Consider the following 11,497-nt stretch of genomic DNA (forward strand, 5'->3'; position numbering starts at 1 on the left):
GTAAGCAGCCTCTTTGGGGAGCAAATGCATGTTTGGCTGAAGAAATCACTGAGGGCCAGAGGTGGAGGATATCGTATGCCTTATTAAATAGCTCATGCTTTAGCCCATTGATTAGCATTTTCCAGCAGGTGAATCACAGGCCCCTTCATGGGATCAGGAAGGTGTTCCGGGAGACCAAGCCATTAAAGGTGTTATGGGACCTATTTAATGTTCTGTCAAAACAATTCTCAAATGAGGTATGGCTTTTATTCCTAAAAAAAAAAAAGCCAGTGATAGCGCATGGCAGTTAGTAGAGGTCAATGACCATGCTTAAAAATAATCACTTCGTTTTAAAATTGTTTTGGTTTTTAGTCATACAAAGTTTATGAATTGTTGGTTTGAGGAAGAATCGTAAGGAACAAAGGTTTCAAAACACAACAGATTAGTGGGGAACATAAAAGTGAAAATGATCCTCAAAAATTGCCTCCAGATGACTATCACCAGGTCAGTAAATAATATTGCTCTAATAAAAATCTGTCTGCAGCCCAGGCTTCAAAAGGAGAAGACACTGGTGATTTTACACAATTTAGCTTTACACTTACTCCTCATGACGATCCCTGACACCCACAAGGTTTCATTCGTGGGGCTGCAGACAGGGATCCGAGACGTTGTTTTTTCTCATCTCTTAGAAGCAAAACAGGAAAGATGTTTTTTTAAGAAAATAAGCAGCATAATTTTTAAGTGTAAAATTCAAGAGTTCCACATATCAGGTCATAACAAAAGACTTCCACGTCAATTGCAAAGCTGTGACCAGTAGTTCCAGTTCAATACTCAATATAAAATATATTTACACAGAAACCAAAACAAATATAATACATCCTTTAGTAGTGTACTCATCAACAAATCCTGATTTTCCTTACACAACTTGTAGTCATCCGAGGGCATGATTTATATTAACTGGGGAGAAGTCAGAAGTGATCTTTATGTACTGCTGATATTATTGAATTATTATTTTAGAAGTAAATTTTACAACCTGTGCAAATATATGTGAAATAAAATATTTTACTTGAGATTATTTTAAGCACAGTCCATTAAAAATTGACAAATGAAAAATATTCTTTTTAAATTTTATTTGTTTATTTTTAGAGAGGGGAGAAGGGAGGGAGAAAGAGAGGGAGAGAAACATCAATGTGTTGCCTCTCATGTGCCCCAACTACCTGGGCCCTGACCCACAACCCAGGCATGTTCCCTGACTAGGAATTGAACCGGTGACCCTTTGGTTCACAGGCCCACGCTCAATCCACTGAGCCACACCATCTGTGGCTGAAAAATATTCTTAAGGGATGTCACTGGATTGTACATTAGACTGAAAAGTGTTCTGGCAAGTGACCAAAGTTGGAGATGATGATAAGGTTGATGGGAAGTGAATGGAAACAAAAGCAGGTCCAAGAGCACATGATGCAGCATTTTCTGGAGGGAAGTGTAATATTAGAAAATGTCCCTGACTTCCTGCCTCAGGATGGATTGAAATTACACAATTGTATGCAATAAATTTCCAACTGACTTTTGTCCTACTCTCTGCGCCAGAGAAGAAGTCAGTGGAGAAAGTGTGTAGAATTCACACTGTTCACATATATCACCAGGATAACTTCTGACAAAAGATGCCTCTTGTGGGGGGAAGAAGTCTCTGCTTTATCTGGACCAGGGAACCTGCAGCATATCTGGAAGCCGATGTTTTAACATGTGGGTTTTGTTTTCATTCAGGAACAGTAAGACCAACCAATCAGGAGATGAATATCAATGAAAAGATATTTTCTTGCCCTGGCCCAGGTGGGTCACTTGGTTGGAGTGTTGTCCTGTACCCTGAAAGTTCGTAGGTTCGATTCCCAATCAGGGTATTTACCCAGGTTGTGGGTTTGATTCCTGGTCAGGGTGCATATGGAGGCAACCAATTGATGTTTCTCACATTGATGTTTTTCTCTCTCTCTTTCTCTCTCTCTTTCAAGTTAAGAAACATAATCTCAGGTGAGGATTTTTTTTAAAGGATAGTTTCTTATAGCTTCCCCAAAGAAGGGCCTGCCGCACCATCTAGGGCCACACAGGGAACCACCAGGGCCAGGCAGAAGGCAGAAGGAGCAGGAGAAAAACATGAGCAAGAGCCTTTACTGTGGTTTCTGCAGGGAGGAAATGGGCAAGGCTGGGTAAACAGGTTTAGTAAAGGCTGGTGTAAATAATTTCAGCAGACTCTGGGACGTAGGGACTGTCTCTAGATGTCTGGAACCTGGCCCTTGTGAGGTTAGGGGAGGGAAGTAATGGCATCTGGCATATGAAAGTTTAATAAAGGAGATAGTGGTGGACGCTGTGGTGGTGGTGGTGGTGGTGGTGGTGGTGTAAAGGGTTCTGAATTGGCTGCTTGCACATGAAAGGTGCACTCACTGGTGAGTTCTTTACTCTCTCTAGGAATTGGCCAGCCCTGGGAGGGGCAGTGTCTCCAAGTCAGCAATGCCCAGGATGTCAAGCATCAGAAATACAGAAAGTAAAAAAGATGTGATTAATAAAGCCAATTAATTTAAAGCCACAGAACAGATACCCAATCTGGTGACTCGTGACTGCCTATTGTGGGGTACGAGAGGGAAGGGCAGGTGGTGGCAGATCATGCACAATCCATCAGTCACTTCACCTTCTCCACAAAGGCAGTAAGCCTCATGACTGTGTCAGGAATCTCTATTTAATGACACAGAAGTCATAATTCCTTAGTCCAATAATGGGGGGGGGGAGTTTGCACTGGTCAGAAAAGGAGGTCGGGCCCCTCGGCACCAATCCTGGTTTTTCTAGGTGTCACATTCTCCTTTGTGGTTTTGGCTGTAAATTTCTGCTGCCACCCTGTGAGGTTCAAGGAGTTGCTGGCTTTCTTTGAATTATCTTGTCTGTTTGTGCTCCTCCCTTATAATTGGCTGCGCAGATAGAATGTTCAAAAAGAGTTCTCAAGGCAAGGGCAGAGCAAGAGAAAATAAGTAAACAGGCAATATCTTATGTATTTCTGACTTATAAAATGGAGATCACTCATCTTTAGCTTGTAATGTGCCTCATGGGCCCCCTTCTGTCCACAGTCCAGGTCGTGCCCAATGCAGTTGATCACCTCTAACCAATACTACCCAAGAGTGAACTCCAAGACATTCAACTTTCTCAAAGTAAAGACCAAGAAAAGGAGCCTACATTGGCTCTTCCATTTATCTCACTCCCAGTCTCCCAGTTCCTGTTTCCAGTGTCGGGGACCCAGTCTTTGTCTGGGTGAGTGCCTTCACCCTCGGGAAGAGTCTTCACCCACAGGGATTTCACCCTACTGTGCAGGACTTAGCAGAACAAATGCATCTCAGTAACACATCAAGATTCAGAAATCAAAATTCTAAGATGTCCCCCACCAAGACTTCAGTCCCCAGTGTACACACCTTGTATAATCCCTGTGACTTGCGACTATAATAAAATTGTCACTCCATGATAAGGTTGTGTTCTATGGCACAGTTACCATTAAGAAAGGGAGACCATTCTTAGTGGTCCTGACCGAATCAGGTGAGCCATCGAATGGCACTGGGCTCTTCCCGGTGAAACTGAATTGAAGCATGACAGAGATGTGACACAAGAATGAACTTTTGAAGACAGAAGGACCGTATGACATGGGTGGTGAGTGGCCTGTAGGAGATGATCATGGCTCTTGGCTGACAGACGGCAATGACACTAAGAACCCGTCCCCACAACTTCAAGGAACTGGATGTGAACTTAGAGGAGGGCACTGAGCTGCAGTGGAGAGTGCAGCCTGCTTGACACCTTGATTTTAGCCCTATGAGACCCTGAGCAGAACACCTGGTTACTGTGCCTGGAGTTTTGACCTAAGGACTATAAAATATTAATAATAAATGGGTGCTGTTATGAGCCACTAAGTTTGTGGTACTGATTTGCAACAATAAAAAACTAACTCAAACACCCACTGTATTAAGAGACACACATCTCATCAGGTCACAGCGTGTTGGTCAATGGTAGTGGGTTCTGTTGCAAGGTGAGTCAATGTGCTCTAGGGTCTTCCATGAAAATAACAGCTGAAAACTGGCATTTATAATACAAAAACTCACCGCCTCTTAATATACAGAGTTGCTTAGGTGGGTTTACAAAGCACCCAACACACCATCACCATGCACCATGATTTTCAAGAAAATGGTCAAAAGGATGATAAAGAGTACAAGGAACATCTTGAAGCGAACTGTTGATGGAGTGTACCCATCGGTGTGGCCAGATTGCTCATTACTCTTCTAGATGGTGGATAGAGGCAGTATGTCTTGTCAAATTACTCATCAGCCGATGCCTCAAATCTGCTACTTTCCAGACAATGATGACATTCACAAAGTGTTCTGGGTGCTGCTGTCTGCTTTCAAACCTTGCTCACATTTACTAGCAGACCTTCCCAGGAACCTAAGAGTTGGGTCCTGACACTATAATTGAGTTCAAAAGGTGCCTCATCATAAAAGATTCAAACAGCCCAAAGATGGCTCACCTGACTCAGCCCTGACTGGTGTGGCTGAGTGGACTGAGTGCAAGCCTGTGAACCAAAGAGTTGCTGGTTCGATTTCCAGTCAGGGCACATGCCTGGGTTGCAGGCCAGGTCCCCAGTAGTGGGAACTCAAGAAGCAATCACACATTGATGTTTCTCTCCCTCTCTCTAAAAATAAATAAAATCTTTTTAAAAAGATTCAAACAGTAACTGGAACCATGTGGCCCCAGCATACTGACCAGCAGCAGAGAGGTCTCTCATAGGTGCCCTGGACAATAGAGAATGGGTTTCCAGTCTTTCTGAGCCAAGATGTATTGATGTGGGGATGTTTGCGTGTGTAACCTAGGTATACCCAGATGCTTTAGGCCCTGCAGCTAGGATTAGATGGTTTGTGGGTTATAGGCTGTTCCCAGTGTTGCTAAAATCTCAGTCCATTGAAAATACTACTTGAGAAAGCAGTATGGCATTGGTTTTTAGCAGACCTCCTGGGGATAAACAGTTTGGAAAAAGCACACTTCCTTTTTCTGACTACCGAAGCTGCAGTCCAGGAGTCATCTGGCGTTTCCCCGCCCGTTTGGGTTCCGATGTGCTGCACGTTGCAGCAGCAGTGATTGGTCTCTGATGTAATCCCACAGAGAAAGCTGCGGCCTTCTCAAAGTTTCCTGGCCTCTTTGAGCCTTTGGTTTTGACATGGAAAAGAGAGCCAATTCCTGTGTTACAGAAATATTGTAAGAATTGAACAAAATAAGGTGCATAAAGCACTTGGCACAATTCCTGGCATGTTCTAAAAATAAATGAGAGACCTCACCATCATCACCACCATCATCACCATCACAGGTGCCACCATCACCATAATCATCACGATCACCAACATAATCTTCACCATCATCATCACATGACAAGCACCATGTAATCACCACAGCCATTATCATCACCATCTTCACTGTGCTCAACATCAAGCTTGCTACTCTTTAGTCTGCCTTGTTTTATCTTGCTTCGACATCTCCTTAAATGCATCTTTACTTCCATGCTTACAAATGTTAAGCCACCAGGAAAGAAGGCACAGTCAATATCATGAAGGGCTCATTGCTGTGGTCATTCCCTGTCTAACTTTCCATTCCATAAAATGGTCTAAAGGTTTGTGTCCCCTCCCCCCCTCCAAATTCATATATTAAAATCCTAACCCTCAGTGTGGTGGTATAAGGATGTGAAGTCTTTGGGAGATGATAAGGTCATGAAGGCAGGGCCTTCATGAATGGGATCAGGGCCCTTAGAAAAGAGGTTTCAGAGTGCTCCCGAGCCCAGTCTACCACGTGAAGAGACAACGAAAAGATGGTGCCTGTGAACCAGCAAGTAGGCCCTCACCAGACACCAAATCTGTCGGCAACCTTGGACTTCCCAGCCTCCAGAGCTGTGAGAAATTTCTGGTGTTTGTAAGCCACCTAGCGTATGGTGTTTTGTTATAGCAGTTTAAATAGACTGAAAAAAAATCATATAATACTTTATATTAAAAATAAGTAAATGAATCTCTCTCAGGACAAGCATATCCCCACTATCCTGATATAAGGCCACTGGTATTAGAGAAATCATATTTATATGGCAGCTCTTTCCTCATCATTCTTGAAAATATCTATTTTATGGATATGGTTGTAGACACTTGCACCCAGGCACACCCCCACCCTTGTTTCCAGATAAGCATTTCATTAAAGATTATAGAAAAACAAAAGCTGTATCAGTGAAGACAGCACAGTAATATCTTTCTAACTACAGAATCTTTTCCTAAAATAGAATGTATGCAAATTGACTTTTATATAGCTTTGTCTGAACTCTGAAAATATCTTTTCCTTTGCTTTGTTTTGCATTATTTGTTTTTGGATAAGTATTTTATATTTTTATTTTTTATTTTGCATGTCTCAAGTTAATCCCAATGGGGATAATTAAACAAAAGAAAATTGAGGGATGAAAATAGTGAAGACTGGAGAAGCAGAAGGGAGCATAGGAAGAGAGGTTTTGCAGTGCATGGAACTTCAGTGTATCTCCCCATTATGACTCCCACATATAAATTGACATCAATGTCATTTTTATTTAGTATGCTCTCTTGTAGCTTCATAAGACATACGTAAGCCCAAAACTCAGCCTCTGCAGGCTATGGCACCTACTCTTTCCTACACCCCAGAGGCAGCTGCTGTTAGTGGTTACTATGCACATCTTTCCAGCACCGGGCAGGTAGTAAAGATTCAAAAAGCCATGGCATATTTAATGACACTCTTCTAAACTATGCTTTCTTCACTTTGAGAGTATATGTAGAAAATAACCTTATTCTTCTTGATGGCTACAATATTCCAGTGTGGAGATAGATCATAATTGAATTAACTAATCCTTTTCTGATGAATATTTATATAGTTTCCAATGTTTTACCGCTATAAGTAATGCTGCTATCAACATCATTTAAACACATCATTTCCGTGAGCTCTTTTTAATTTTTAAGAATGATTATTTCATTGGATCTCTGGCAAATTTAGTTCCCCCGTATTATTTTTCTTGTCATAAGGTACAAAGTTTCTCAACTATAAAATCTCAATTAAAGATGTCTTTTTAGCTTAAAATACTAAAAAGCATGGCCAGGTGGCTTTGTGTGTGTGAGAAGAGAAAACACTTCTTTCCCAGTGCTACCTAATCTGGTGGCTGTGATCTGCAGTGCAGATTTACCTCGCAAATCCACACTTAATCATTTTGCTGTATAAATAACCTTCTGCCTCCCGGACGTCACAGCATTTTAATCTTAAAACTAGCTGTCTTCCTGGGGTTTTGCCCTCTTATGTGTGTGTTGCACAAACATTCTTAGACAAAGGAAGAAAGTGAATAATAGTACTCACTTTAATAACTGACATTATGTATAATCAGCTGTGGTTTTCTTTATAATCTGTACATGGAATATATATAATAATCAATTTCCTTGATTTTATATATATACATAATCAATTTCATATATATATATATAAAATCAAAGTCCCCTGTGAACTATCTCCTTAAACAGGATCTCACAATACTGTCACACATGTGAATGCGTACATGCCAAAAGACATGTAAATGAGTATTTTTCCACTGGACTAAATGTAGTCTAGGAGGTGATTATGGCAAATGATGCCTGCCATGTCATGGTCTATTTTAATTATAATTCAAGAGGTTTTTATAGAGCACATTGGTGTGTTCACCATTCCTTTCCCATATCTCATTGTTTACTCTTGGCTACCTTATAGCTACATAAAATTATGTGAGCTTAATTTAACTTTTGGTCATATTTCACAGAGTGGCAGAAAATTCTAATATTTATACCAAAATTTTAACTAATTTTCTCATTGTGCAAATAGCTTGGCTGTTAATTGAACCAACCTGTATTAGCATGACTTGTACAGGACTTGTAGGATTGGGGAGCTTAAGACTCCTGACTTCCTGATGCCTTGTTCCGTATATTTTCCTTTTTAGAAATCTAATTGGCCATCTCGTTACTTTAGCTACTTTTACTCTCCTAGGGTTGGTCAATCTCTGTATTATTTCCAATAGTGTGCGCACAATATGTGTGTTTACATAATGTTTTAGAAATACTTAGTTTCTGGATGATAATTTAAAGTCATCTGGCTCTTGGTTTTGGGTTTTTTTTCTCCTATAATTATTACCACTATTCTCTCCCTTTCCTAGCCATTCCCTTTTATCAATGACTTCCCAAACTAAATATAGATGTGACAGGTAAATTATTAAACTATTAGTGTGTGTGTGTTTTCCCATCTCAGTATCATTCCCTTTTTGTTCCAAGAAGTACTTCTAACTCCTTTGCCCCAGGATGGCATGGAGTAGCATAGTCAAGAAGATGGAGGGGAGAAGTCCTCCCAAAAGTAAAGAGATAGAAGTGATGGGGCTCCTTGGTCCATGGACCCTGTGGTGGGTATGGGGCAGGGAGTAAAAGAATGACTACGGGTGGTCCTTTGGGGGAGTAGACAGGTCCCCAGCTTACTTTCTGTGTAAAGAGGAACCAATGTTACTGGATTTCAAGATCCCTTATTGGCTTGCCCAGTTGAGCCTCAGATTCCAACCAGAAGTCCAAATGCCAGAGCTCCTTCCTAGTGTTTAGCTCTGCTTGAGATGTTTGAGATGTTTGCACAATCCTGCAGGGTGTATCTGCAAACATCCCAAGCATCTCAAGCAGAGCTAAGTAGTCATCTTTCCACTCTCTGTCCCACTCCCACTACAGGGTACATGGACAAAGGAGGCCTTGCATTATTTATCTATTATTATATAACAAACCATCCCATGGCTTAGTGGCTTACCATAACAAAAAGTCATTTATTTTCCTCATGAATCTGCAGTTTAGGTTCGTCTCCTCTCTGCTTTTAGCAGTCAGAGAGAGTGTCTTGACTAGGGCTGGAGAACCTATTTTTAAGATGGTTCGCTCATGTGAACCATCTCTCCAAAGGCTGTTGGGCCTCCTTTCACGGTATGGTGGCTGGTCTCCAAGAGACCCAGGGAGACTTAGCCTCCTAAGTCACTGGTGTCACTTCTACTTCCTCAGGTGCAGAGAAAGGGACATGAACCTCATCACTCAGAGAGGATTGCCAAGTTCCCTAAGATCATGAAATCTCAAAGACTGGCCATCTTTGGGTCAGCCGGCCAAATAGAGAAGTCAAGAAAGGGACGTACTTAGGGAACTTCCTTTTTCCAGCATTGCACATATCTTTGCAATAGTCCAATGGTTTCTACCTCAAGGTAAATGAGCTCTATTACTAGTGGTTTCCCTTTATATTTGTTTTTCCTGAAGTTCTTTGAGATTTCCAATGCAAACTATAATACATAAATGTTGTAAACTCTTACTATTGTTCATAAACTTTATATGATGACACTCCATCTTGTACTTTTCACATACTCCTATGAAAAACAAGTTACCAAATGTTCTATAATTTGTTCTTTTATTTAGTCAAAAATACTTACAGTTTTTATGGTTTTCACCAGTTCACAGATCTTTAATGATTTATGGTTGATTTCTAGACAATAAAGTGACAGCCATCATTTTACAAGAGTAGAATTGAACAAACAATATAATTCACTTGTGTAAAATTTGTAAAAAGAGCAGGGGACTACGAAAGAAAAAATTGTTTTTGTTGTTTTTTGTTTTAATGTTACAGAAGTACAAATAGGAGGATGATTGGTGGCCAATATTAACCTCCTGGGTTTAGAATATACAAAAAATAGATTAAGAGCAAATCAATGAAGAACCTCAATGGTGAGACATTTCTCAATATTTGTAGCATTATAAATTCATATTTCCCTTGAGCAAACAATTCTTCTTGGAATGTTTTATATTGATATACCTCTAAATGCTCAAAATGCATTGACAAGTAACTAGAGTGTTGGGTAATGTAGAGGCCACAGGGGAAGCAAAGGGTACATTATTGTCTCCAGTGAGAAGAGTTGGGAAGGTGATTCGGGGTCGTGAAAACCAGGAGGTGAAGAGAAGAGTGTCTTCAAGCAGCTGAGAGCTGTTGAGGAAAATCCTATATAAACACTGAGCAGCACCAGAAACCTGAACTGGAACCTCTGCGCAGAGCAACAGGGAGGCAATTTTATCTCACCCTTTGTAGTAACCACATCTTCCAGTTTCTGTATTTGGTGCTTTGACATCTGGGGCACCTCAGAGACTGTCAGGGCTAATTCCTAGAGATAGCCTGTGAGTCTGCCATTCATATGCAAACCAACCACTTCCTCTGTGGGGGCTCTCACACTGGGGACCATTATGCACCTTCCCTAACTACCCCAGGACCAGGTACCAGACATCTGGATATAGCGCCTATGCCCTGGAGCTCAGTGAAGTTGTTCCAACTAGCCAATCCTACACCTGCTAACCCTGCCTCCTGGGTTCCTTTCTGGGGAAGCCACAACAGAGTGTCTTGCCAGCAGTTCCGAACTCCCTCTGCCTCCTGACCGACCCTGGTGCTCGTCCATGTGGCCCTGTGTGTGCGATGCCTCCTGTTCGTAGAGATCTGTGGGTAGAATGTTTTAATTTCTCTTTCATACTCTCAAATATTAATAACTATTATATAATGAGTAATGTCTGTTTACCAAGCACTGTTCTAAACCCTTTAAAATTTTTTTATTTCTTGATTTTTAGAGACAGAGAGATGACAATTTGTTGTTCCACTTATTTATATACATTCATTGGTTGATTCTTGTATGTGTCCCAACAAGAGCTCAACCCTGAAACCTTGGTGTATTGGGTCAATGTTCTAGCCAACTGAGCTAACAGGCCAGGGCTTAATTTCTTCATCACAATCCTTTCTGGATCTGCAGGTCTTACCATATCTGATTAAAACAAGTCTCAGGTACATTTTAAAACATCCCTGAAAAAACTTTTAAATAACTAGAGAGAGAGCGCTCTTTGGAAATGCAGCAGGCCTCTGTGGATATAGCACGTCCCAGTCTCAAAGAAGAGTGATCACAAGTCAGCAGCCTAGAGAATGAAGTTGCACAGCTTCTGTGCAAGCGTTGGTGAGGGAGAGAAAGTCAATATCTTAGACAAATTATTCATCTTTGTATGTATTATTCTGGATAACAAAGCACACCCAGTATAAGTTCCTCTGTCATGCTACTTATTTCTGTGCTCTGTACTTATATTCGGTTTTGTATCCCATGTTCTGGGCAGTGCCTAGCACACTGCTAATACTTTTAAAAGACTAACCCCCAACCAAATGTGAATATCATGCTTTCCTGTCATGAGTAGCATGTAGTGTGTCATTGTGTGAATGTGCCCAATGTTTCTTTGTCTTGCCTGCTTGCCTCAAAATATTGGCAGGGCAGGAGAATTGAAGGGCTCAGTGGAGAAGGGAGACCAGCGTTAACTAAGCAGGTTAACTTAACTAGCATTGAGTTAACTAGCATTGGGGTTGGATTCCTCTCTCATCTGGAACTACTGTGAGGAACTTCTTG

Source organism: Artibeus jamaicensis, unplaced genomic scaffold, assembly GCF_021234435.1.
Source record: "Artibeus jamaicensis isolate MK-2021 breed Jamaican fruit bat unplaced genomic scaffold, CSHL_Jam_final scaffold_1964, whole genome shotgun sequence".
Classification (NCBI taxonomy): domain Eukaryota; kingdom Metazoa; phylum Chordata; class Mammalia; order Chiroptera; family Phyllostomidae; genus Artibeus; species Artibeus jamaicensis.